The 21126-nt window shown below is 42.2% G+C and overlaps 1 protein-coding gene across 7 annotated transcripts in view; it reads left to right on the top strand.

Moving 5' to 3' along the window:
* The first annotated feature begins 12341 nt into the window (after positions 1-12341).
* The window catches only part of INPP4A (inositol polyphosphate-4-phosphatase type I A), a 139534-nt gene continuing 130749 nt past the window's right edge, over positions 12342-21126 (top strand). For 6 of the 7 annotated variants that reach the window (XM_055328121.1, XM_055328118.1, XM_055328119.1 and 3 more), the window contains exon 1: positions 12342-12528. The gene's annotated coding sequence lies outside the window, so the exon portion shown is untranslated. Of the gene's footprint in view, positions 12529-12847; positions 12906-21126 lie in introns of those variants that run through there. The other variant, XM_055328117.1, reaches the window with a different exon arrangement.

Below are 21126 nucleotides of genomic sequence, written 5' to 3'. Positions count from 1 at the left end.
CAGTCCACGCATATGAGTGTGGGCACAGCACAATTATGTTTTTAATCCATGAGGAATTTTTAGACTTTTGAACTTTATTTTCTTGTAAATGGAAGATTATTTAGTCATCCACCCCCTTGCACACCCCACGCCACCACCTTCTGATAAGGGAGCTGTGACAATTTGAGTGCAATGTGGGATCTCAAATTCAACCTTACACGAGACAGTTTGGGGCACATTTCTGAATCTGGTCTCTCCTCGTGTGCTCTTTGGGATTCTAGAAATCCTGGCCTTTGATCGTGCTGTGATAAGCACAAGAGATGAAGCTAAGTCACCCCATTTGAGGTCAGTTTGAGCCCATGAAGCAAATCCAGATTCCCTGTCATCTGGCCCCCATGAAACTGGAATCTGTTTCATAGAAAAGATCATCTCGATGAGGGAAAGAAACATCTTCTATTTCACCAAAGGGGTTTGAAGACAGCCTCTCGCCTGATTCCTGAGTCAGGAACAGGGGCAGCCTGTTCTGGCTTGAGAGTTATGCTCAGGGGAGAGCCTTGCAGGTTGCAGGTTGGGATAGGGTCCTGAGTTAAGCAGAGCTGACTACTAGAACTTTTAGAAGATCAAACCCGTAGGCTGTCTCTGCAAACTGCCCCTCCACTCAGAGAGGAAGCCTCACTCACCCCTGGAATTATGTCCAGTGTGGCAAAGCTCTCAGCTTGCCAGTCACCGGAAGTGTACCCACTGTAGGACCTAGCTTTTTCTTTTTTTAATCCAGTAAATAGAATTCCATTTCCATTGTATATGATATTTCTATATTCAGTTTCTATGATTACAAGTTATAACCTTACTGGTCCATCCTTCACTTAAATACACATTGTAAATTACCGAAAGGTGAGTTATTCTTCTGATGCAGAGAAGCCATATGTACAGGTTTCCTTCTCTTTTTTTCTCCTCCCTTCCCTCCCTCTTTCTCTTCTCTTGTCTTCTTCTCTTCTCTTCTCTTCTCTTCTCTTCTCTTCTCTTCTCTTCTCTTCTCCTTTTCTCTTCTCTTCCCTTCCTTCCCTTCCCTTCTCTTCCCTTCTCTTCTGATTTCTCTTTCTCCTCCTCCTCTTTCTTCTCAGAAAAAAAAATGCCCCATTTTGCTTTAGGAACCTTGAAGTCTCTGTGGTCTGATGTTATAATCCATATGCTATATAACTGGGCCCTAATGTAGTTCATACAAAAGGTGCTGCATTTTCAAGTATGTATTTTGGATTTATATGAGTCTCTTCTGTTTTTAATATAGATCATTTGGCCATTTTAACGTTCTAAAATGAACTTAAAAGGACTATTAAAGGAAGATATGCTCTAAGCTCATATCATCAGCAAAGTGTAACTAGCAATGTATTCTCAAAATGCGTATGTTTTAAAAGCCTTAACTATTAATTATGCCTATGTTTATATTTGCACAGGAAAAATAGAGACCTGGATTAAAAATATATTGAATGACTCCTGCTTCATATTTTGTCAAAGGGAATATTTAGCTCTGGGATATGTGTCTAAGGCAGTGAGCCCGCTCTCCCCAGTAAAACAGGCACCAGTGTCTAGGGGACGGCACACACTTCATATGACGGGACATGCACAGCCAGAAGCAAGTGAGAAAAAGCAACCAAAGCTGCAACATTTGTCAGAGTAAATGAGTCAAACCATTCAAATATATAAGAAGTGGATCTCAGGCAGGACGCTAAGTGGCCTGGTATCATTCGTCCCAGTTTGCTGTGGGGGATAATCGGGCAGCTTGGAAAAGTATGCGTGGACAGAAAGCAAGAGGCAGACTCTTCCCAGAGTCTTCCTCTGTTTATGCCCAGGGAGTTGGGGTGGTGTGTAAGAAAGTGGCGCTTGGGGAGTTGGGCCTGAGTTTGTTCAAGTCCCAACACTGCCACTCAGGCAAATTACTTTACTTTTCTGGGCCTCACTTTCCTCATCTCAGAAATGGGAACGTTACTGCCCACATCACCTCACAGGGAAGGATACTGTGAATAAACTTTCAAACAGCACAGTATAAAGGGAATGGCCTGTGCAACCCCTTGGGTGCAGAAAACACCACATTGTTCTCCTTAAGGAATAAATGAAAACGATTTCATCTAGTTAGTCTCCAGCTGCCAAGATTGTTGGGAGGTTGAGTCCCTGGAAGTGTGTGTGTGTGTGGTGTGGTGTGTGTGTGTCTCAGGAGAGAAATTCCTTGAGACAGGAAGGGAGGAAAATATTGTTGAGCATCCCTCCAAGTATGGATGGATGCAGGCTGCTTGGCAGAAACCCAGGATGGTGGAAGGTGGCAGGATCTCAGATGAGAGGACTGGACTTTGGCTCTGAGGAACCCAGCCTGGCAAAGATCCCAGTGCCCCACGTTTGGAAATTCCCAAAGCTGCCAGAGAGCCAGGAACTACACAGAGCTGCACAAAGGGTTTCTTGTCAGTAACCAGTAAAAAATGGTGTCTGAATATATTTGTAACTCAACTGATTCATCATGAGGGACACCTGCTCCATTCCCCTGAAGCACGGGCTCTCAGAGATCTGATGCTACCAACTCACAAAGTTAAACAGGGCCAGGGATCTGTTATGGTTTTGTCAGGCAAACTCTGGTCTATCTCAGACCCTTCTTCCAGGAATGTATCAAAGAGAAGCCAAGGCAGCTCCCTTCTCTGGGTCTCAGGGCCATTAATAATACCCTGAGGAAGAAAAGGTAAAATGCAAGCTGTAATGAACAAAATGGAAAATAAAAATGCTTCTTTGAAGTGCAGGGCATGATTTTTGTCTAATAACATTGATTCTTATACCTGTGACCTAGCAGTGCTACTTCTGGCTCCATATTCTTGGAAAAATTTCAGATATGTGTACCCAGAGGCATATACAAATGTTTATTGCAACATTGTTTTTCATAGAAAACAGGAAATAACCTAAAGATCATAATCTAAGGACACATTAGGAAAATATATAATATTTTAGGTATTTCATCAAAGAGAATTTAATAGAGGGAATTAACCGAATGTGCTTTGGAGGGACGAGAGGGCAGAAAAGGAGCACCGAGGTTACCCAGAGAGAATAACTGCAGAAAGCAGCTGTTGCCCTTAGGGCTGGGGGAACAAAGGAGAAGGGGTGCTCAGAGGGGAGCCCCTCAGAGCTCAGAGCTGCAACTGAGACCTCTGAAGGGGAGTGCAGCTGGTGGTTACTGGTACCATAGGAGCTCAGGAATCTGGCAAAGATAGGACTGGGGACATTATCTGAAGAGGGGCGCTGCATGGTGGGACTGGTCCTGGGGCGTCCCTAAAGAAGTTCCCAAAGGCAGCTGTATGCAACTGCCAGGACAATCTGCTGCTGTTATGACTACATAACCAGGACAGCCAGCAACCAGGAAAAAGAAAGTCCCTTGTCCCCTCCTCTTCCTTCCAATAGTCCTCAGCTGTTGCCTAGTAGAAACTTCTAGGAAAGGGAAGACAGAGAGGAGGAAGTCTTGGATTTCATGGACCGAATATCTGCCACAGACTGGAGGCCCTACCTCGGATGTCTTGGAGGAGGTGATGAAGACCCTCTCCCCGCCAACAGATGTTTAAAAGCCTATCGTCAAAGTGTTTTCCTTTGTCCCGAATCTTTTTCCTTTTGAGAATGCAGAAATCCCTGAGGAAAGGCAGGATAGGAACAAGGGAAAGTATCGTTTCTCAAGCATCTCCTGTGGGAGGGCATCGTTCTTCATGCTGAAGTATACATTTCCTCAGTTAATAATCACTCCTGTTGGGAGTAACGTCTCTCTTTAGGCATTTTCTCTTTAAATATAATCAACATCATTCATTAATTGATTTTTAAAATGTACGCCTACTCTGTGCAAAGTAGTTTAAGAATTGTTTTTTTTTTGTTTTTGTTTTGTTTTGTTTTTTGGATGCCTGCGTGGTTCAATCAGTTAAGCAGCCAACTCTTGATTTCAGCTCAAGTCCTGATCTCAGGGTAATGAGATTGAGCCCTAAGTGGGGCTCCCCACTCAGCTTAGTGTCTGCTTGTCCTTCTCCCTCTGCTTCTCCCCCTGCTCTCTCTCTCTTTCAAATAAGTAAGTCAAATCTTTAAAAGAGAAAAGAATTGCTTTTCTAAAATTCATCTTTTAGAATGGCTAAATACAAGAAACTGGCGATGCCAAATGTTGTCAAGGATGTGAAGTGCCAAGAATTCTCATTCGTTGTCTGGTAGATATGCAAAATGGTACAGCTACTTTGGATAACAACGTGGTATATTTTTTAACGTTAAAAATACACTTAACATATGAGTACAAAGGGGACACATAAGGGAAATTTTAGAATGATGTGTGATACTGAGGTGGTGAGTATATGACTCTATGCATCTGTCCAAACTCATAGAACCATACATCACAAATAACGAACTTTAATGTATGCAAATTTTAAAATGTCAACTAAGATGTGGAACGATCCCGGGATGGAAAGACAATTGTGACAAATAGATTTAACTGCACTAAAAAATATATGATATAACCTCACTAAAGGATTTAGGGTAAAATGACCTAAGTAATTTTTGGTCAGGATAAGTCCTCTAACATTGTTCAACATTTACAAGATTGTTTTGGCTCTTCTGGGTCCCTTCCATTTTCATAAAAATTTTAGATCAGCTTGTCCATTTCTGCAAAGAAGGCAGCTGGGTTTTTATAGGGATTGCACTGGAGTATAGAACCATTTGGGGAGATATCACCATCTTATAACTAACTATTGAGTCTTCTGATCCGTAAATACTGGATGTCTTTCCATCTACTTGGGTTTTCTTTCTTTCTTTGAACAGTGTTTTGGATTTTCAGCATGGGAGTCTTGGACTTCTTTTGTTAAATATATTGCTAAGTATTTTATTACTTTTGATGCTATATTAAATGGAGTTTTCTTAATTTCATGTTTGGATTGTTCATTGTTTACACAAAAAAATATTGATTTTGTATCCTGTGTCCTTGCCGATCTGGTTTCCTCTAATTCTTTTATTTATTTATTTTTATTTTTTTCCCTCTAATTCTTTTGAATGGATTCCTTAGCCTTTTCTAAAACAAGATCTTGTTATCTGCAAATAGAGATGGTCTTACTTTTTCCTTTTCAGCATGAATGCCTTTATTTTTTTCGCTTGCTTACTTGCTATAACTAGAATCTCCAGTAAAATGTTTCATGGACATGATAGGAGACATCCTTGTCTCCTTGTTCCTGGTCTTTGGGGTAAAGTACTCAGTCTTTCATCAAGTAGAATATCAGCTGTGAGTTTTCAAAAATGCCCTTTGTCAGCATGAGGATATTCTCTTCTATACCTTGTCTGTTGAGTTTTGGGTGTTGAATTGGCTTGAATGAGTTTTCTGCCTCTCAGGAGATAATCATATGCTTTTTTGTCTTTTATTAACATAGTACCTTAATTGGTTTTTAGATGTTAAACTCACCTTGTATTCCTGGGATAAATCCCACTTGGTCACAGTGTATAACCTTTTCCATGTTACTAGATTCAGTGTGCTAGCATATTTTTTGGAGGATTTTAAAATCTATATTCATAAGAAATACTGGGCTGTAGTTTTTATTATTCTGAGTCTATGTCTTGTTTTGGTATTAGCAATACAGGGCTCATAGAATGAGTTTGGAATTTTTTTTCTCCTAATTTCTGTAAGAGTTTGTAAAGGATTCTTTAGATATTTGTTAAAATTTATTAGTGGAGACATCTGGGTCTAAGGATTTTTTTTTTATGGAATGTTTTAAAGTTACTAATTCTTTTTTTTTTATTGGTCTATGCGGATTTTCTATTTCTTTCTTGTTTCATTTGTTTCTTTCCAGAAATTTCTCCTTATCTCCCCAGTTATGTAGTTTGTTGAAATAAAGTAGTTCAGTTTCCTTTATAATCCTTATTATTTACCTAAAACCTAGGTAATGTCGTGATGTCTCCTCTCTCATTCCTAACTTTATTTTATTTCTTTTTAAACTTTTTATTTATTTATTTAAGAGAGAGAGAGAGAGAGAGAGAGAGAGAGAGAGAGAGAGAGAGAAACATGGTGGGGAGGGGCAGAGGGAGAGAGAGAAGCTGACTTCCCACTGATTAGGGAGCCTGACTCCATCCAGGCTTGATCCTAGGATCCTGAGATCATGACCTGAGCCAAAGGCAGACACCTACATGGCTGAGCCATCCAGGTGCCCCTCTCATTCCTGGTTTTAGTAATTTGAATCTTTCTCTCTCCTTTTTTCTTGGTCACTCTAGCTAAAGGTTTGTCAAAATTGTTAATACTTTAATCAATTTTTAGTTTTATTGAATTTTCTGTACCATTTTTCTACTTGTATTTCATTTGTTTCCATTCTAATTTTTATTATTTCCTTCTGCTTCTTTAGGTTTTGTTATTTCTCTAGTTTCTAAAGACAAAGTTCAGTGACTGATTCTAGTTCTTTCTTCTTTCTTAATATAGATGGTTCCAGCTATAAAATTTCCTCTAAGCACTGCATTAGCTGCATCCCAAAAATTTTCTTATGCTGAAGTTTTATTTTATTTTTCTTATGTTAAGCATGGAGCCTACTTTAAAATAAAATAATAAAATAAAATAAAATAATAAAATTAAATTAAATAAACACAGAGTGCCTGGGTGGGTCAATTGGTTAAGCATTTGACTCTTGATCTCAGCTCAGGTCTCGATGTCACAGTCATGAGTTCAAGCCTCACTTTGGGCTCCTTGCTGAGCATGGAGCCTACTTAAAAAAAAGAAAATAAAATAAAGTAAAATGTTTTCTCATTTTCCTTTTGAGTTCTCTTATGGCCCCTTGTTATTGAGGGCTGTGTTGTTTAATTTACGCCTACCTGTCATTTCCTTCTTTTGCAGATGTTTATTTTAGTACCATTGTGATCAAAGAACATACTTTGTATGACTTTGATCCTTTTTAATTTATTGAGTTTTTTAATGGCCTGCCACATACTCTATCCTAGAGAATGTTTCATGTATAATTAAGCAGTATGTACATGTGTTCTGATACTGTTGGGTGGAGTATTCTATAGATATATGTTAAGGTTAGTAGGTTTATAATGTTACTCATGTCTTCTATTTCCTTGTTGAGCTCCTGCCACATTGTTTTATCTGTCACTAAAATTGGAATATTAAGATCGTCAATTGTTATTATTATATTGTCCCTTTCTTAAATTCTGTCAATTTTGCCTCATATGTTTGGATGCATGATCTTTATGATTATTATATCTTCCTAATGGATTAACCCTCTTGTAAAATGTTCCTCTTTGTTAATAGTTTTTGTTTTGTTCTGTTTTAAGGTTTATTTTGTCTGATGTTACTGTAATCACTGCAGCACTTTGTTGGGTAGTGTTTCCATGGTGTACTTTTGTCCATTATTTTACCTTCAACCTATTCATACTTTCACTGAATTTTCAGTTTGTTTCTGTAAACAGCACATGGTGGGATTAAAAAATATCCACCAATCTCTGCTTTTGGTTAGAATGTTTAGTTTATTTAGATTTAATATGACTTGTGATAAGGTAGGACTTATGTCTGCCATTTTGCTATTCATTTTCTATATACTTTATATTTCTTTTGTTCCTCTCTTACTGTCTTCTTCCTGGAACATGGCTATGTTCTAGGATACTATTTTAATTCCCTTTTTTCTTTTAATCTGTAGCTATATCTATATCTGTATCTTTATCTATGCCTAGTGTTTGTCCTGGCCAATTCACCTAATTTCAGTGGTATGCACAAACTCTGCTCCAATCAATCAGTTTTATACTTGCTCCTTTATGCTGTTACTGCCATATACCATTATATCTTTTTTCATATTATGATACCGGCAGCACAGATGATATTGTTGTTTTATGTAGTTGTCTTTTAACAGAGAAGGGGTACAAACTGACTTTTACCTTGTATTTGTCTTTAGTTTTTATTCCTTTGTGTGAATTTGAGTGACTCTCCAGTGTCCTTTCATTTCAGCCTGAAGGACCCTCTTTAGTATTTCCAATAGGGTGGAGCTTCTGGCAATGAATTATCAGTTTGTTTATTTGGGAATATTTTGATTTCTCCTTTTTCAAAAGAGCTTTGCTGAGTATAGAATTCTGTATTTACAGCCTTTTTCTTTCACTACTTTGTATATGTGATCTTACTGTCTCCTAGCCCCCGCAGTTTTTGATGTGAAGACAGTTCTTAATTTTATTGAGGATCTCTTGTACATAACGGGTGGCTTCTTTCAGAGCTTTTAAGATTTTTTCCTTCCTTGGCTTCTGATAGTTTGATTATGATGTATCTAGGTGTGAATCTCTTTGAGTTTATCCTAGTTGGAGTTTATTGAAGTTCTTGGATAAAGAGCTTAGTGTTTTTCATCACATTGGGACATTCGTAGCCATTATTTCTTCAAATATTCTTCTGTACCTCGTCTCCTTCAGGGACTTCCAGTATGTCTATGTTGATATACTATATGGTGTCCTACAAACCTCTGAGGTTATGTTAATATTTCTTCATTCTTTTTGTTTTATTTTCCTCAGAATAGGCAATATCAATTGACCTATCCTAAAGTGTGAATTCTTTCCTCCACCAGCTCAATCCTGCTGTTGTACTTCTCTGGTATAACTTTTACTTCAGTTATTGCACTTTTTAATTATGGTATTTATGTTTGGTTCCTTTATAATAATTTCTATATCTTTATTGATATTCTCTTTCTGTTGCTCTTGTACTTTCCTTGAATTTTTGAGGTATGGTTTCCTTTAATTCTTTGAAAATATTTTCGTTCTTTGGACATATTTATAATAAGTGACTTAAAGTCTTTGTCCAGTAAGTCCAACATTTGTGTTTTCTTATGGACATTCTATCACTATGTTTTAGCCTGGTTTCTTTATTTGTCTCACAAATTTTTGTTTAAAACTGGACACTTAAAATAATACAATGTGGCAAATCTAGATATCAGATTTCCTCCTGCCCCAAAGTTCATTGTTACTTTTTGTTTGTTTAGTGACTTTCTTGGAATAATTCTGTAAAGTCTATATTCTTTGTCATTTTTAGCCACTAAAACACTTGCCTGGTTAGATGAGTGATTCACTAATGATTAGACAAATGTATTCTCAAATGCTGGAACTGATATGTCTTCCTGCCTTGATAGAGAGGGGTTGTGTGTGTATGTTGAGGCAGGTCTTCAATGCTTAGGCAGGCAGTTTACAATTCTGCCTGGGCCTTCACTCCTTGTTTGCTCAAAGTCAGCCAAAAATGAGAGATTATGGACTTTTCAAGTCTTTCCTGAGCATGTGTACAGTTGCACACGTGTGTGTCCTTTTAGATTCCCAGGATCTAAAGATTCTAGAATCTTCCCAGAAGCATGTCAGATCTTTCCAAAGTCCCTTAAGGGATAGCACTTCCTGATTATTTCCTCTTAAGTTACTTGGTCAATCTTTTCTTGGCTCCAATCAGTGTCACTACCTTAGGCAGCTGCAGTGTTAAACAATTGCTGCTGATTGCTTTTACGAAACACTTTGTGGTTGGGACCATTCCACGAGAGTAAGCTCTGAGTCAAGTTGATTAAAATCAAGTCCCAAGTGTGGAGCTTTTCAAATAGTGACATGTCTCTGGGGATACAGCTTTTTGAGGTGCTCCAAATCCCTTTGCCCCCTCTAGTAGCTGCCTGACTGTTGTTTTTCACAGCTATTATGGGGGCAAAGCTGTTGGTTTTCAAGACTACATATATTCTCTAATGAAAACACATATAAATATAAATATATCAAATTTAATGACCCAAAAAGGAATTGTGAAGTTGGCTGGTTCTAATCGCCAAAGTAACACTGTATATAGAGTACCTAGGTCCACATGTTTACAGAATCCCCTGGAAGGCTTATTGAAATACACATTGCTTGGTCCCACTTTCAGAGATTCTGATTTAGTTGGTTTAGTGTGGGGCCTGGGCATTTGCATTTTCTAGTAAGTACTGAGAGGATGTTAATGCTGCTAGTTGATGGGAAGGATACTTTCCCATCAGCACACTTCTAGGATACTTTCTTCCATCACACTGTGATGCATAGGGAATGCATAGCACCATATTTACTAACAAGCTTGGTGCCTTTTTCTCTTGACAATGTTCACTCTACAGTAGGATTGGGGCCCCATTCCTTATTATACTAAAACGTGATTATTAGAGGATCTGGAATTACATACCAGTCAACTGACAAATATTTATTGGAAGCCTGATCTTCATTCAGTGTTCATTACTATGCTAAATGAATTTTTAATAAGATTTTATTTTAAATATTTGAATTTTTATTTTAAATATTTTAAAAAGATTTATTTTAAATATTTAAATTCATGACAGACACAGAGGCAGATACATACGCAGAGAGAGAAGCAGGCTCCCTGTGGGGAGCCTGATGCAGGACTCGATTCCAGGACCCTGAGATCATGACCTGAGCCAAAGGCAGATAGATGCTCAACCACTGAGCCACCCAGGCATCCCTGTTATTCCTGTTCTTACAATGGCAACAACTACACTTACCTTTCATCTAAGTACACCACAATGTTGCCTTATTTTTGTGTGTGTGAGGTTCGCCATGATCCCTAGATCCTTTTCTTTTGTTATCTCAAATAGGAGGAAATTCCTAATTGTATTTTTCACAGTTCCTCTTCCTCCCCTTCCTCCTCCTTCTTTTGTTGACCTTTCTTTTTTTTCTGAGCGTTGAACCCGATGTGGGATTCAATCCTGGGACTCCAGGATCACACCCTGGGTGGAAGGCAGAAGCTCAACCGCTGAGCCACCCAGGCGTCCCTAAATGAATGAATTTTTGAAATTGGACTGACATCTATTTTTAAATGTTTGTGGGTTTAAATTTGTTTCTTTTTTTTAAAGCTTGTGATTAAAAACACTCTTGGCTTGATTAATGCTAATACGGCCATAGGGTTATCTGAACACTTTTGAGAACACTTGTGAGATACAAAGCAGGTCTTATTAATACTTTTGCTGGAATACAAGGTGTAAACTGGGGCTATCTCAGGTAAGCCAGGTATATTGGTCACCCTAATTTTAGAAAATAAGACATAAAAACATTTTCACATTCCCACAAGTTTGATTTTCTTGGCTTTAATTTTATACTAGGGTTAAGTCAATCTTTTTTTCTATTTATCTGAAGAAGTAGTAAAACGTGTTTTGTTAATAAATTCCTTTACTGAGGAGAAATAAAAGTCAGTAAATAAATTGAGCTTTGAACATAGTTTTATATTTATTTTTACTCCAAACTATTGCATCTCGTTTTTGGTGACATGGGGAGGCTTAAATCTAATTCTAAATGAGATTAGAGGATTCTTGTTTATTTTTTATCTCTAGTTAATATCTTTTCTTTTTAAAGCAAATTATAAATGCTTGCTTTTACACCTGAGGAATGTGAACTCTGGTAAGTGTTCTGTCTTATGGAGTTAGTTTTCATTTAAGAATTTTTTAAAAATAAAATTTAGGCTTCAAAATAAAATACATGCTTATAGTCAGTCCAATCTTTATCCTTGCTCAAGCAGAAATATTAAGGCTTACAGTTATATTAAAATCGGAAATTTCCTCCAAAACTTTTATTATATATATTTTTCCTATGAAAAAAATAGGAATCTGGGGAAGAAGTGTAAGGAGCTGATATGTGTTGAGTCTATGAATGCATATTTGTACAGTTTGTACAGTTGCAGGTCTGCAAGGGTGTTAGTAGTTTCTTCTTTTTGCTTATCTGTATTTTCAAAGTAGGGTTTTTTTTTTTTTTTAAGATTTTATTTATTTATTCATGAAAGACAGAGAGGCAGAGACCCAGGCAGAGGGAGAAGCAGGCTCCGTGCAGGGAGCCGACGTGGGGCTCGATCCCGGGACTCCAGGATCAGGCCCTGGGCTGAAGGCAGGCGCTAAGCCGCTGAGCCACCCGGGCTGCCCCCAAAGTAGGGTTTTAATTTTCGCTTGTTTCTGGTTACCTGTTCGGTTCCCTAAACGTCTCCTCGACACGCGGACTTGCACCACGGGAAGCGCGCTCGCCGCGGGGCACACGGCCCGAGCCTCTCACCCGGTGGCCGCTCTTCGGGGATAAGTCAGGGCCTCGGAAGACTCGGGATACTGAGGGCGAAAACGCCATCGCCCGATTAAGCGCAAAGTTCAAGAACTCCGCGCAGGAGACTCCCGCCGGGCTGAGAGCGGGGTCTCGCGGGAACCTCGGGGCAGAAACCAGCGCGAGGCCCTCAGGCGCCCCACTCCGCCGCCCGGGAGGCGCACCCCGAGGGGCGGGGCGGCCCGGCCGGGGCTCGCGGAGCGCGCATGCGCGGCGAGGGGGCGGGGCCGGGGCGGGGCTGCGCGCGACCTCCGGAGCGGCGGCGGCGGCGGCGGCGACAGCGGAGTTCGGGTTGCGGCGCGGGCGGCGGGTTCGCGGCCGGCCGGCTCAGGACGACCCAGACCCCGGCCACGGCCCGCGACTTGGTGACCAAGCGGCGGCGCTACTGCTGCGGGGCTCGGGCGCGCGGCCCGGCGGGACCGAGGACGGCGGGGCAGCAGGGCGCGGGCGCCGCGGGCCGGGGCGCGCCAGGTAGGTGGGCCAGGCTGGGCGGGGGGCGGCGCGGCGGGGCGGCAGCCGGGCGCCGGGATGCACCGGCGGGGCGCGGCGCGGCGCGCATCTCTACCGGGTGCACCGGACGGAGACGGCGCCCGCGGTTGTCATGGAAATCGGACAGCCTAGCGGTTCGCCGGCGGTTGCGTCTTTGGAGAACAATCCAAGCCTGGCCGACCCCTAGCTAGGAGGAGACCTGGGCGGTCTCGCGCTGAGGGGAGTGCGGAGCTGGAGCGGGTGATGGGGAGCCAGGATGCAGGACGCGGCGACCCCGAGGCCGCGTCTTGGCTCTTGCTTGGATCTAGTGACTTCAGACGCTGAAGGCCTCGCTGTGTCTCGGGTGTAAACATAACCGGGTAAAAATAAGCATGCATCTCAATCTCAGTAGGACATCTGGTCTCCATCCTCTCAACTCTTTCCTTTTCTGCGGGCCCATGCCCACCCGACCTCCGCCCCCCCCCCCCCCGCCCGATATTTCTGGCATCTTTGCTTTTTGTGTATTATTTCTTTCTGGCTGTGCTAGGCAGTTAGTTGAGGCCTGAGAAATTTGCAGGGAATCTGTGACCATCTCTGGAAAAGCCAGTCATGAATGTGTAGGCCATAGAAGATTGAAACACCCAAAACGTCAAAGGTAAATTTATGTCTTTGTGGGCGAAGGGATCGGGGATGGGCTTGCTTTCCCTTCCCCTTGTCGTCTGCCCTCTGACATTACATAATGTTGTGTTCCTCCCCGCCTCGAGTTCATCCATAATGACAGATCATGAAAGTATTTCTCTGGCTGAGAAAGAAGTGTAAGCATTTGCAAAGCCCATTTTCTTGTCTTTTGCTTTGCTACTGAAGGTGTTTTGGTTGAGAGGCTGCTTAAGAGTAAAATGCCCACAGGGCATCTAAACCGGGGGACTAGGGGGTGGGGTGGCAGTTTGAGTGTTGCAGTGAAATTCTGCTGGATTCGTCTTGGTTCATGGTGGGTTGGGTGGCCTGTGGGCAAGCCAGTGGGGGTGGGGCCTGAACAGGCTGTCTTGGGTGAATCCTGGGTCTGCCACTTGCTAACTTTGGTTCTTAATTTTCTCAACTCTGAAAGGTGAGAACAGAACCTGCCCTGCCATTTGTTTTGGGATGTAGATGCTGTTGGCATTGGTAAATGCACATAGAATAGGTTGTCCTAGAATTAAACTTGATTTTTCATTGGTTGAAAACAGGCTTTCTTTAAGAGAAATTTTGGTTTGGGATCTAGGCTAAGGCCTTGGTTTTGGGGGATTTTTGGTAAAATGTTTACATCTGGAAGATTCAATTCATCGATTTCTCTGAAGAAAGATGAATGATGGTGCCCATGTGGGGAGGCCAGTGTAGTGGTTCTGTTGGAGGGTAGCTGTCAGAAGACCATGATGCTGTCCCAGGGGTGGTTGTTGATTGTGAATGGAAACCCGCAAGGCCCTGTTCCTGTGGGGTCTTGTGAACACACCTCTGTAGCAACAAGCCAGAGTTCCTGGGAGGGTGTGCCCTGAACACAGGGCTTCAGTGAAAGGAAGCTGGACAGATGCAGGGAGAAAAGACGGCTTGTTTCTCCTGGCTTCAGCATCAGAATTGGCTCTGCTGATTCTAGCGGCTGCTTTACTTCTCAGGTTTTCATTAGGCTTATGCCATCTCAGTGTTTATCTGCTTTAGACTTGAAGTTGGGTAGGTTTGTGCCATTGTTTGGGAACCTGGATATGTTCTTGTATTGCTATTAAACTGAGTATTAGGATTTTTTTTTTAAAGGTTGCCTTAAGGAAAGGATGAAATAGAATAATATACACAAGAGGTTGTTGTGAATGGTAAAGCACCAGAGAGATGGGGTGTATATGGCTGAGAGAACCACTGACCCTGCAAGTTCTTTTAGCCAGCGGCCTACCTGGGAACATTTTGCTCAGTCAGCAAGGAATGGACAGAAAGGCACGTGGGACCAACAGACCCCTGACCCCCACCCCAAGCATCTCAAGAATCCAATAAGACAGAGGGGTGAGGAGACTTTAGACTGAGGTTGGACAGGAAGGACAGAAAGGCATGTGGGACCAACAGACCCCTGACCCCCACCCCAAGCATCTCAAGAATCCAATAAGACAGAGGGGTGAGGAGACTTTAGACTGAGGTTGGACCTGGTTTCTTATGAAAAATTCCTTTATTGATTATGTATTCCAGCAAAGTCCTCAGCATCATCAGCTACTCATGGTATCAGGATGTTTTGGCTTTCACTGAGGAAAAAAGAGGACAGATCTGCAGGGAAGGAGGCTTGATTATGTGGTTGCTTCTTTTGTAGAACTTGATTAATGGTCTGGTCTTGTGAGATCCTTCAAAACATATTTTTCTAGTGTTCTGGAAGAGAAGGTCTGTGAGGAGACTGTATTCTGGGGAGACCAGTATTAACACCAAGCAGTCCTGCTTTATTTTGTCTTTCTTGTGCTTTTAAGGAAAATACCACCATGAACTGAATACACAGAAATTTACCTATATTTTTATACTATGTACACCTTGCTTTTTTTAATTGTTAAAACAGTATTTCAGATTTACTGAAAAGTTGCAAGATTATTTCAAAGAATTTCCAGATATGCTTTACCCACATTCACCAAATGTTGACATTTGCTACATTTGCTTTATCCTTCTCTCTCTCTCTCTCTTTTTAAAGATTTTGTTTTTATTTATTCATGAGAGACACACACACAGAGAGAGAGAGGCAGAGACATAGGCAGAGGGAGAAGCAGCCTTCAGGCCGGGAGCCCAATGTGGGATTCGATCCCAGGACGCCAGGACCACGCCCCGGGCCAAAGGCAGCGCTAAACTGCAGAGCCACCCAGGCGTCCCTATCCTTCACTTGTATTTGTTTATGGGTGATTACTTTTTTTTCTGAACTGTTTAATGGTAACCGGCAGCCATGATGCCCTTTTACCTCTAACTACTTTATTGTGTATATCTTAAAAACAAGGACATTCTCTTACATAACAGTATAGTTATTAAAAATAAGGAAATCAAACATTGATACCAAACTATTATTTAGCTTACATATCTTTTTCAGGTTTTGTGAGTTGCTCCAATAATGTCTTTTGGAGCAAAAGAAAATCCAAGATTATACATTGTGTCAAATTGTCCTGTCTCTTTAGTGTCCTCTCATCTGGAACAGTTACTGAGTCTTTGTATTTTATGAAATTGACATTTTTAAAGACTGCCACCTGCTTTTTTGGATAATGTCTCCCAAGTGGGGTTTGCCTGCTTCCTTATGATTAGATTAAGATTATGTGCTTTTGGCAAGAGTAGCACAGGGATGACCCTGCAGCCATCTCAGCATGTCCCATCAGGAGGAGGCATATGCTGTTGATTAGTCCCATTCACTGGTCACGTTAACTTTGATCACTTGATTTAGGTAGTGTCTGCCTGGTTCCCTTAACAGAAAAATTACCATTTTCCCTTGGTAATTAATATGTATCTCATAGTAAGATAACTTGAGAATCTGTAAATATACTGTTACTCCCTGTACTTTGACTCACTAGTTTTAGAATCTGTTGATGATTCTTACCTGAACCAGTTATTATGCTGGCTGACAGATGGTAACTTTCTAATTCCATATTTCTTTCTATACTTACCAGAGGGAATTGTACTGAAAGGAAGGACATTTCTTTCTCCCTTGTTTATTCTTTGATTTACACCCCTGCTCTCATGAATTCCTGCTTTAATGCAATAGATTATAGTCTCTTACTCTCATTATTCATTTTTTTTTTGCTAAAATTGTCCCAGACTTGGCCTGTAGGAGCCCCTTATGTCCTTTTGACATGTCCTCATCATTCTTGAAGGACTTCTTCACTCTGACACAAAACCTTCGACACTCAGCTTACACCTTCCAGCCCTGGAATTAGCCATTTCTCCAGAGTCTTTGTTCCTTTTGATGGAGAATGGTATTTAAAAACCAAGATCTGGCTTCCAGGTGTGCTCATTGCTACTGAGGTGTTGCTGCTTCTAGGCCTTTTTAGTGGATATGTGTGTCTGTCCATTCACACATTGCAGAAAATTGTCTCTGATTTGCATTTTAAACTTAATGCATGAAAAGGTTTTTGTTTTTATTTCATTTTGACTTTGGTCTGTATTCCAGAGTTTGGGCTTATCACAATTTATTTAATTGTCCTTTATCAATGGACATATAGGTTATTTCCAATTTCACACTCTAAAGGTAGTGGAGAGGGGCACCTGGTGGCTCAGTGGTTGAGCATCTACTTTCGGCTCGGGTCATGTTCCCAGGGTCAAGTCCTGCATCAGGCTCTCTGCCTCTCTCTCTGTGTTTCTTGTGAATAAATAAATAAAATCTTAAAAAAAATGAAAATAGTGAAGAATTTGTGAATCAAATCATTAGGATTTGATGATCCTAATTTGATGATCATTTGAATGATCAAACAAATCATTTGTTAATACTTGCAAATATTGGGATCCCTGGGTGGCGCAGCGCTTTGGCGCCTGCCTTTGGCCCAGGGCGCGATCCTGGAGACCCGGGATTGAATCCCACGTCGGGCTCCCGGTGCATGGAGCCTGCTTCTCCCTCTGCCTATGTCTCTGCCTCTCTCTCTAGCTCTGTCTCTGTGTGACTATCGTAAATAAATTAAAAAAAAAAAATTAAAAAAAAATACTTGCAAATATTTCAGTCTTCTAGATCCCTAGAAGTAGAATTTCTGGGTCAAAGAGCAATTTTAAATGGACAGCTTTGCCAAATTGCCCCCATTTCCAAGAGGCTTTCACTTTGTACTTCTTCCATTAGAATGTGAAACTGCCTGTTTCTTTTTAACTCTGCCAACACTGAGGAGTATAAATCTTGTCAATTTTTGCCAATCTAATGGATAAAGAAGGCATTATTATTTTAATTACATTTCTCAAATTATCAGAAAATTGAAAACCTTTTCATATTTATACTTTTGCTTCTGTACATTATGTGTGTATATCCTTTGCATACTTTATCTTATTAGATTATTCTTTATATTACTACATTGTGGAAGTTACTGTAACTTTAGACTTTATTCCTGGGAGCCTTAGACATCTCCTTTAAGCATTATATATTTTTCATCCTAGAGGAAAAGGAAACTACCATTTTCTGAGCACCCTCTATATCCTAGGCCCTGGGCCAAGTGTTTATATGCATCCCCTGCAAGGTCTTGTTAGAAGGTGAGCTGTGGTCTGGAGGAGTCAGCTGAGTGAGATGTGATTAAGGTATCCACTGAAGAGTGGTTAGAAGAGCTTGGACTGGGGTTCAGACCCAGGCCTGTCTGGATCTAGTGCTATTTCCATTAAATCACTTAGCTTCTTCCACAGGATTTAAAAAATAAATATTCTACTTTATTGTATCAATGTAGGGATGGGGATTAATTACTCGGAGCCCCCAATATCAATAACTTCTATTTCTAGTATTTTGATTTATAGGGAAGGAACTTTGAGCATGCATTCACATCTTTCAAAACCATTTCTTTTATCTCTGGAATTATTGTGGACTCTGGAACCAAAGTCCCTGTGAGCCTCCAGCAGCTATGGGACTTTGGGCAGGTAGCTTCATCTTTCTGTATCTTGGTTTGTTCATCTGCAACTGCAGAGGCTTGTTAGGGGGTTGGGTGAGTTAATACACATCAAGTGCTTGGAATGACACCTGTGCCTGCCAGCACTCAGGGACGGGAACCTTTCTGATGAGTTCGTGTGGGCAGTGTGGAAGTTGGAATGAGAGCAGCCTTTTCTCTTCAGGTTTCACCATCCCTTTTTCATAAGCTGGCTGGGAAATGGGGAATCAGGGCCCCTGGGTGCCATGTGTTTGTCTCGTCAATATGGTCTCTGTGCACACCTTACGCATGCTCTTTCACATGCCTGCCAGCCCACCCAGCCGGCTCCTAGTGTTTGCTCACAGTTCTGCACCTAGGGCGGGTGAAACGCAGCAACCCTTTCTGCCTGGAATCTGAAAGTTCCCCTGGTGAAGGCCTTAGAAGCAGGAAGTCTCCGGGGGAGTGTCTACGGTGATAAAGACAAGTCCATTTTCTGCTATGGAGTCAGAAAGACGGAGGGGTGTCCCCTGGGACAGATGTCTGGAGGAAAGCATTTGGTGCCTTGCGGCTCCCTTCCTGGGATCAGTGCCTTTCCCTCAGACATCTGCTAATTCTCCTGGCCTGGAGTTGGTGCAGTGCCCTTCCTGTTGCCCTTACTAGGTAGAATTCTGAGGTCGGAAATCCTCTGCCACTCTTCCTGTCCACCACGCCCTTACACAGTGGCCCTTGCACTGCTGGGGTCAGCTGCCGTCTGATAAAATTCATTCACTCCAGGATGTGGGACTCCTTCCCTTGTCCCGTGTTGCCTGCATTTCAAATGGTTCATCCTCTAATCCACCAGTTAGAGTTTTCAAGCAGGATGACCTAGGTGTACAGATTCTGGAAGTGGCAGGTATACATTTCTGAAGAGTAGGGTCCTTTTAGAAAACAGGGATGCCTGGTTCAAGAGTTTCCTGGATTGTGGGGTGTGTCTCTTGGGGTACTTCTGGTTGCCAAGTAGACAGTAAGGTCATTTATTAATCTCCAAGAACTGGAGGGTCTACTCTATCAACAGTTTTGCAGTTTCAACAAGGACGTAGATTCTTCTCTCTCTGGCCATCACTGCTGGTATCATCCCAGAATCAGCCTTCTCATGTTGATGAGATGGTCCTTATGGTCAGTGGGACTGTGTGTTTCCCGGCTCCTGACACCAGCCCCTCCCTGGCCACAGCCCCTACCAGCTCTCCCTCTGGTCTGTGGGAGCAGTGAGGACCACATGGCTTCCCCGGGACCCAGGGCCGGAGGCTGTGAGAGTGCTGTGTGCTGATTGGCTTAAGAGTGTTCCTCGGTGTCTGGGCCCCAGGCCAACGGCATCAGCATCCCCTGAGACTTATTAGATGTGCAGGCTCAGGCCCCTCCCCAGCCTACTGGATTAGAAACTCTGGGATGGGGCCTAGCGCTCTGTTTTAGCAAGCCCTCCAGGTGATTCTGATGCAAGCTCCAGTTTGAGAATTGTTCGTAGTCTAATCAGGAACACCCCCATTCCTCACCTGGAGATGGGGCTGGCTTTTCCTGAATCCAGAGAGGCTTATTCCCAGAGTAGGAAGAAGGGAGATTGAGTGTTGGGTGGTCAGCCTGTAGTGTAAACAGAGGAGCCTGTGGGTGTCTTTACTCTTCATGGCCCCCCATGGCCTGTGCCCCAGTTCACTGGCGCAGCTGTTTCCCAGCCTCCATGCCTGCAGCCTCTCCAGCTTCTCTGAGAGTGGCTCACATCCTCCATGCAGGACTAAAAGGAAGCAACATGGTGATTTCCCAGCCCCAGGTTCTGTCTCTGGCCCAGTGGGGATAGGAGTCCCCTGGGCCAGCTGCTGAAGATCTAGACTGGCCCTTATGACTCACTCTCCAGAGCTATTCTGGAAGTAGGTTCTGATGTGTAGAGTGTGCTTACTCTGCTACTCCTTGCTCAGAAAGAAGTAGAAAATGGTACAGTTAGTAGGGACTTGGGAATGCTTCAGGAATTGCCCTGGAGACAGCCTAAGGGACTCCTTTCAGTGGCAGTTTATAGTTCTCTCTGGCTCCGCCCAGTGTGACCTTTTTTGCAAGTGCAACTCCAACTTTTAGGTGAAGAGAAATAGCCACCTTCATGATATTTCTTTTTTTTTTTCATGATATGATTTCTGAGCTCAAAATAGTTCAGTGTTTCAGATTTTTCCAGAAACTAGTGAGCTGAGATATTTTGGATTTTCTTGACTTTTCAAGGCTTTCCAAAGTATTTCTAGGTTTTCTTGACTTTTCAAGGTTCATCCTAACCCAAGAAGTCTCTGCTGTACCACATCAGTGCTAATTGCTGAGGAAGAGCACCTGAGGAAGAGATGGGGTGGGAAGGGTCCAGAACAGTGTTTTTCAAACAGCAGCGGTTTGTGAAATTAATTTGAGATTGTAACTAGCATTTAAACATTTTTTAAAAAATTAAAATATGCAAATACATGTCTTATAGGAATAGTAGGCATTTTTTGGTAAAACATGTCGTTATTTGCATGTGTTTTATGTTTGGGTATTGTTCCAATGTCCGTGTTTCCTACTGTGAGTTTCGGCAAAAATGTGTCGAATCTAAAGGTTGAGAAAGGAGAGGAGGGGGCTTCCGTGACTATGTAAGCACACACACATGCTGGGTGTTTTCCTGGGGAGAGGGCCTCTGGTCTTCATCAGAACCCTAGTGGAGGGTTGGGGGGTCTATGACTCACCATAAATGGAGAACTGCTGATCTGAAAGGGGACTTTTAGCAGTGTGGACCAGTGGGAATGAAGCTGGAGCCCAGGAAGACAGCAGGACAGAAAGTGTAGATGTTGTGGTCTTGCTCCAATTTACTGTCTGTGGTGTTTGACCACCTGGGCCAGATCCTCCTGGTGATGTTGAGGATCCTTGGCACGGCTACTCTGAGTGATGGGGAGGCAATGGCAGGGAATGGATGGATTTGTCAGAGGCTTGCAAGTTAACTCTGGATACCTGACCCCTCGTTCTCCTAACAGGGTGGATCAGCATGTCTGCCTACACCAAGAGA

This window comes from Nyctereutes procyonoides, unplaced genomic scaffold (genome assembly GCF_905146905.1).
Source record: "Nyctereutes procyonoides isolate TBG_1078 unplaced genomic scaffold, NYPRO_anot_genome, whole genome shotgun sequence".
In the NCBI taxonomy this organism is placed as follows: Eukaryota; Metazoa; Chordata; class Mammalia; order Carnivora; family Canidae; genus Nyctereutes; species Nyctereutes procyonoides.
This window is presented reverse-complemented; position numbering and strand designations above follow the sequence as displayed.